The sequence below is a fragment of the Calliopsis andreniformis genome, unplaced genomic scaffold (genome assembly GCF_051401765.1).
Source record: "Calliopsis andreniformis isolate RMS-2024a unplaced genomic scaffold, iyCalAndr_principal scaffold0091, whole genome shotgun sequence".
Classification (NCBI taxonomy): domain Eukaryota; kingdom Metazoa; phylum Arthropoda; class Insecta; order Hymenoptera; family Andrenidae; genus Calliopsis; species Calliopsis andreniformis.
The window spans coordinates 1,865,433-1,872,864 of NW_027480500.1; positions in this window are offsets into that span (position 1 = coordinate 1,865,433).

Here is a 7,432-nt window from a genome sequence, read left to right on the forward strand (position 1 = left end):
GAAGATTGAGGATTGAGAATTGAGGATTCAGTATTCAGGATGAGGGCTGAGGGTTGAGTATTGAGGTTTGAGGACTGAGGACTGAGGATTGAGGATTGAGAATTGAGGTTTGAGGATTGAGGATTGAAGACTGAGGATTGGGTATTGAGGATTGGGGAATGAGAATTGAGGATTTAGGATTGAGGATTGAGTGTTGACGTTTGAAGATTGAGTATTGAGGGTTGAAGACTGACGATTGAGGATTGAGGATTGAGGATTGAGGATTGAGGATTGGGAATTGAGGATTGAGGATTGAGGATTGAGGATTGAAGCCTGAGGATTGAGGATTGAATATTGAGGATTGGGTATTGAGGATTGAAGAATGAGGATTGAGGATTGAGGTTTGAGGATTGAGGATTGCAGATTGAGTATTGAGGACTGAGGATTGAGGACTGAGGATTGAGGATTGAGAATTGAGAACTGATAATGAGGTCTGAGGGTTGAGGATTGAGTATAGAGGATTGAGGGTTGAGGATTGAGTATTGAAGATTCAGGATTGATGGCTGAGTATTGAGGATTGAGGATTGAAAATTGATTATTAAGGATTGAAGATTGAGGATTGAGGATTGAGGATTGAGAATTGAGGATTGTGGATTGAGTATTGAAGATTGGGGATTGATGATTGAGGATTGAGGATTGAGGATTGAAGATTGAGGATTGGGTATCGTGGATTGAGGATTGAGGATTGAAGAGTGAGTATTGAGGATTGAAGACTGACGAATGAGGATTGAGGACTGAGGATTGAGGATTGAGGATTGAGGATTGAAGACTGAGGATTGAGGATTGCGGATGAGGCCTGGGGGTTGAGGATTGAGGTTTGAGGATTGAAGATTGAGGATTGGGTATCGTGGATTGAGGATTCAGGATTGAAGAGTGAGTATTGAGGATTGAAGACTGACGAATGAGGATTGAGGACTGAGGATTGAGGATTGAGGATTGAGGATTGAAGATTGAGGATTGAGTATTGAGGATTGAAGATTGAGGATTGAGGACTGAGGATTGAGGATTGAGGATTGAGGATTGAAGAATGAGGATTGAGTATTGAGGATTGAAGATTGAGGATTGAGGATTGAGGATTGGGGATTGACGATGAGTGCTGAGGGTTGAGGATTGAGGTTTGAGAACTGAGGACTGAGGATTGAGGATTGAGAATTGAGGATTGAGGATTGAGGATTGAAGATTGAGGATTGGGTATTGAGGATTGAAGAATGAGGATTGAGGATTGAGGATTGAGGATTGTGGAATGGAAATTGAGGGTTGAGGGTTGAGGATTGAGGATTGAAGAATGAGTATTGACGAATGAAGATTGAGGATTGAGTATTGAGTATTGAGGACTGAAGATTGACGATTGAGGATTGAGGATTGAGGATTGAAGATTGAGTATTGAGGATTGAAGATTGAGGATTGAGGGTTGATCATTGAGGACTGAGGATTGAGGATTGAGGATTGAGAATTGAGAACTGATAATGAGGTCTGAGGGTTGAGGATTGAGTATAGAGGATTGAGGATTGAGGATTGAGGAATGAATATTGAGGGTTGAGGGTTGAGGATTGAGGATTGAAGAATGAGTATTGACGATTGAAGGTTGAGGATTGAGGATTGAGTATTGAGGACTGAAGATTGACGATTGAGGATTGAGGATTGAGGATTGAAGATTGAGTATTGAGGATTGAAGATTGAGGATTGAGGATTGATCATTGAGGACTGAGGATTGAGGACTGAGGATTGAGGATTGAGAATTGAGAACTGATAATGAGGTCTGAGGGTTGAGGGTTGAGGATAGAGGATTGAGGGTTGAGGATTGAGTATTGAAGATTGAGGATTGATGACTGAGTATTGAGGATTGAGGATTGAAAATTGATTATTAAGGATTGAAGATTGAGGTTTGAGGATTGAGGATTGAGAATTGAGGATTGAGGATTGAGTATTGAAGATTGAGGATTGATGATTGAGGATTGAGGATTGAGGATTGAAGATTGAATATTGATGATTGAATATTGAGGACTGAGGATTGAGGTTTGTGTATTGAGGACGAGGACTGAGGGTTGAATATTGATGTTTGAGGTCTGAGGGTTAAGGATTGAGGATTGAGAATTGAGGATTGAGGATTGAGGATTGAAGATTGAGGATTGGGTATTGAGGATTGAAGAATGAGGGTTGAGGACTGAGGATTGAGGATTGAGGATTGAGGATTGAAGATTGAGGATTGAGTATTGAGGATTGAAGATTGAGGATTGAGGATTGAGGTTTGGGGATGGACGATGAGTGCTGAGGGTCGAGGATTGAGGTTTGAGAACTGAGGACTGAGGATTGAGGACTGAGAATTGAGGATTGAGGATTGAGGATTGAAGATTGAGGATTGAGGATTGAGAATTGAGGATTGAGGATTGAGTATTGAAGATTGAGGATTGATGATTGAGGACTGTGGATTGAGGATTGGGGATTGAGGATTGAGTATTGAGGTTTGAGTGCTGAGGACTGAGGATTGTGGACCGAGGATTGAGGATTGAAGATTCAGTATTGAGGATTCAAGATTGGGAATTGAGGATTGAGGATTGAACATTGAGGACTGAGTGTTGAGTGTTGAGTGATGAGAATTGATGTTTGTGGATAGAGGTTTGAAGATTGCAGATTGAGTATTGAGTATTGAAAACTTTGAATTGAGGATATTCTATTGAGGATTGAGGATTCACAACAGATTGTTGAGGACTGAGGGCCGAAGATTGAGGATTCAGGATTGAGGATTCAGAATTGAGGTTTGAGGACTGAGGATTGAGGATTGAAGATTGAGTATTGAGGATTGAAGATTGAGGACTGAGAATTGAGGATTCAGTATTGAGGATGAGGGCTGAGGGTTGAGTATTGAGGTTTGAGGACTGAGGACTGAGGATTGAGGATTGAGAGTTGAGGATTGAGGATTGAGGATTGAAGACTGAGGATTGGGTATTGAGGATTGGAGAATGAGTATTGAGGATTTAGGATTGAGGATTGAGTGTTGACGTTTGAAGATTGAGTATTGAGGGTTGAAGACTGACGATTGAGGATTGAGGATTGAGGATTGAGGATTGAGGAATGAAAATTGAGGGTTGAGGGTTGAGGATTGAGGATTGAAGAATGAGTATTGACGATTGAAGATTGAGGATTGAGTATTGAGTATTGAGGACTGAAGATTGGCGATTGAGGATTGAGGATTGAGGATTGAAGATTGAGTATTGAGGATTGAAGATTGAGGATTGAGGATTGATCATTGAGGATTGAATATTGAGGACTGAGGATTGAGGTTTGTGTATTGAGGACGAGGACTGAGGGTTGAATATTGATGTTTGAGGTCTGAGGGTTAAGGATTGAGGATTGAGAATTGAGGATTGAGGATTGAGGATTGAAGATTGAGGATTGGGTATTGAGGATTGAAGAATGAGGATTGAGGATTGAGGATTGAGGATTGAGGAATGAAAATTGAGGATTGAGGATTGAGGATTGAAGATTGAGGATTGGGTATTGAGGATTGAAGAATGAGGATTGAGGATTGAGGTTTGGGGATTGGGGATTGCAGATTGAGTATTGAGGATTGAAGATTGAGGATTGAGGATTGAGGATTGGAGATTGAGGGTTGAGGGTTGAGAATTGATGATTGAAGACAGAGGATTGAGGATTGAGGATGAGGCCTGAGGGTTGAGGATTGAGGTTTGAGGATTGAAGATTGAGGATTGGGTATTGGGGATTGAAGAATGAGGATTGTGTATCGTGGATTGAGGATTGAGGATTGAAGAGTGAGTATTGAGGATTGAAGACTGACGAATGAGGATAGAGGACTGAGGATTGAGGATTGAGGATTGAGGATTGAAGATTGAGGATTGAGTATTGAGGATTGAAGATTGAGGATTGAGGACTGAGGATTGAGGATTGAGGACTGAGTATTGAAGATTGAGGATTGAGTATTGAGGTTTGAAGATTGAGGATTGAGGATTGAGGATTGGGGATTGACGATGAGTGCTGAGGGTTGAGGATTGAGGTTTGAGGACTGAGGACTGAGGATTGAGGATTGAGAATTGGGGATTGAGGATAGAGGATTGAAGATTGAGGATTGGGTATTGAGGATTGAAGAATGAGGGTTGAGGACTGAGGATTGAGGATTGAGGATTGAGGATTGAAGATTGAGGATTGAGTATTGAGGATTGAAGATTGAGGATTGAGGATTGAGGTTTGGGGATGGACGATGAGTGCTGAGGGTCGAGGATTGAGGTTTGAGAACTGAGGACTGAGGATTGAGGACTGAGAATTGAGGATTGAGGATTGAGGATTGAGTATTGAAGATTGAGGATTGATGATTGAGGACTGTGGATTGAGGATTGGGGATTGAGGATTGAGTATTGAGGTTTGAGTGCTGAGGACTGAGGATTGTGGACTGAGGATTGAGGATTGAAGATTCAGTATTGAGGATTCAAGATTGGGAATTGAGGATTGAGGATTGAACATTGAGGACTGAGTGTTGAGTGTTGAGTGATGAGAATTGATGTTTGTGGATAGAGGTTTGAAGATTGCAGATTGAGTATTGAGTATTGAAAACTTTGAATTGAGGATATTCTATTGAGGATTGAGGATTCACAACAGATTGTTGAGGACTGAGGGCCGAAGATTGAGGATTCAGGATTGAGGATTCAGAATTGAGGTTTGAGGACTGAGGATTGAGGATTGAAGATTGAGTATTGAGGATTGAAGATTGAGGACTGAGAATTGACGATTCAGTATTGAGGATGAGGGCTGAGGGTTGAGTATTGAGGTTTGAGGACTGAGGACTGAGGATTGAGGATTGAGAGTTGAGGATTGAGGATTGAGGATTGAAGACTGAGGATTGGGTATTGAGGATTGGAGAATGAGTATTGAGGATTTAGGATTGAGGATTGAGTGTTGACGTTTGAAGATTGAGTATTGAGGGTTGAAGACTGACGATTGAGGATTGAGGATTGAGGATTGAGGATTGAGGAATGAAAATTGAGGGTTGAGGGTTGAGGATTGAGGATTGAAGAATGAGTATTGACGATTGAAGATTGAGGATTGAGTATTGAGTATTGAGGACTGAAGATTGGCGATTGAGGATTGAGGATTGAGGATTGAAGATTGAGTATTGAGGATTGAAGATTGAGGATTGAGGATTGATCATTGAGGATTGAATATTGAGGACTGAGGATTGAGGTTTGTGTATTGAGGACGAGGACTGAGGGTTGAATATTGATGTTTGAGGTCTGAGGGTTAAGGATTGAGGATTGAGAATTGAGGATTGAGGATTGAGGATTGAAGATTGAGGATTGGGTATTGAGGATTGAAGAATGAGGATTGAGGATTGAGGATTGAGGATTGAGGAATGAAAATTGAGGATTGAGGATTGAGGATTGAAGATTGAGGATTGGGTATTGAGGATTGAAGAATGAGGATTGAGGATTGAGGTTTGGGGATTGGGGATTGCAGATTGAGTATTGAGGATTGAAGATTGAGGATTGAGGATTGAGGATTGGAGATTGAGGGTTGAGGGTTGAGAATTGATGATTGAAGACAGAGGATTGAGGATTGAGGATGAGGCCTGAGGGTTGAGGATTGAGGTTTGAGGATTGAAGATTGAGGATTGGGTATTGGGGATTGAAGAATGAGGATTGAGTATCGTGGATTGAGGATTGAGGATTGAAGAGTGAGTATTGAGGATTGAAGTCTGACGAATGAGGATAGAGGACTGAGATTGAGGATTGAGGATTGAGGATTGAAGATTGAGGATTGAGTATTGAGGATTGAAGATTGAGGATTGAGGATTGAGGTTTGGGGATGGACGATGAGTGCTGAGGGTCGAGGATTGAGGTTTGAGAACTGAGGACTGAGGATTGAGGACTGAGAATTGAGGATTGAGGATTGAGGATTGAAGATTGAGGATTGAGGATGGGGGCTGACGGTTGAGGATTGAGGTTTGATGTCTGAGGACTGAGGATAGAGCATTGAGAAATGAGGATTGAGGATTGAGGATTGAAGATTGAGTATTGTGTATTAGCGATTGAAGAATGAGGATTGAGGATTGAGATTTGAGGATTGAGGATTGAAGATTGAGTATTGAGGATTGAAGGCTAACGATTGAGCATTGAGGATTGAGGACTGAGGATTGAGGATTGAAGATTGATGATTGAGGATTCGGTGTTGAGGATTGAAGAATGAGGATTGAGGATTGAGGATTGAGGGTTGAGGATTGAGGATTGAGGATTGAGGATTGATGTTTGAGGGCTGAGGACTGAGGATTGTGGACTGAGGATTGAGGATTGAAGATTCAGTATTGAGGATTCAAGGTTGGGAATTGAGGATTGAGGATTGAACATTGAGGACTGAGTGTTGAGTGTTGAGTGATGAGAATTGATGTTTGTGGATAGAGGTTTGAAGATTGCAGATTGAGTATTGGGTATTGAAAACTTTGAATTGAGGATATTCTATTGAGGATTGAGGATTCACAACAGATTGTTGAGGACTGAGGGCCGAAGATTGAGGATTCAGGATTGAGGATTCAGAATTGAGGTTTGAGGACTGAGGATTGAGGATTGAAGATTGAGTATTGAGGATTGAAGATTGAGGATTGAGAATTGAGGATTCAGTATTCAGGATGAGGGCTGAGGGTTGAGTATTGAGGTTTGAGGACTGAGGACTGAGGATTGAGGATTGAGAATTGAGGTTTGAGGATTGAGGATTGAAGACTGAGGATTGGGTATTCAGGATTGGGGAATGAGAATTGAGGATTTAGGATTGAGGATTGAGTGTTGACGTTTGAAGATTGAGTATTGAGGGTTGAAGACTGACGATTGAGGATTGAGGATTGAGGATTGAGGATTGAGGATTGGGAATTGAGGATTGAGGATTGAGGATTGAGGATTGAAGCCTGAGGATTGAGGATTGAATATTGAGGATTGGGTATTGAGGATTGAAGAATGAGGATTGAGGATTGAGGTTTGAGGATTGAGGATTGCAGATTGAGTATTGAGGACTGAGGATTGAGGACTGAGGATTGAGGATTGAGAATTGAGGACTGATAATGAGGTCTGAGGGTTGAGGATTGAGTATAGAGGATTGAGGGTTGAGGATTGAGTATTGAAGATTCAGGATTGATGACTGAGTATTGAGGATTGAGGATTGAAAATTGATTATTAAGGATTGAAGATTGAGGATTGAGGATTGAGAATTGAGAATTGAGGATTGTGGATTGAGTATTGAAGATTGGGGATTGATGATTGAGGATTGAGGATTGAGGATTGAAGATTGAATATTGATGATTGAATATTGAGGACTGAGGATTGAGGTTTGTGTGTTGAGGACGAGGACTGAGGGTTGAATATTGATGTTTGAGGTCTGAGGGTTAAGGATTGAGGAT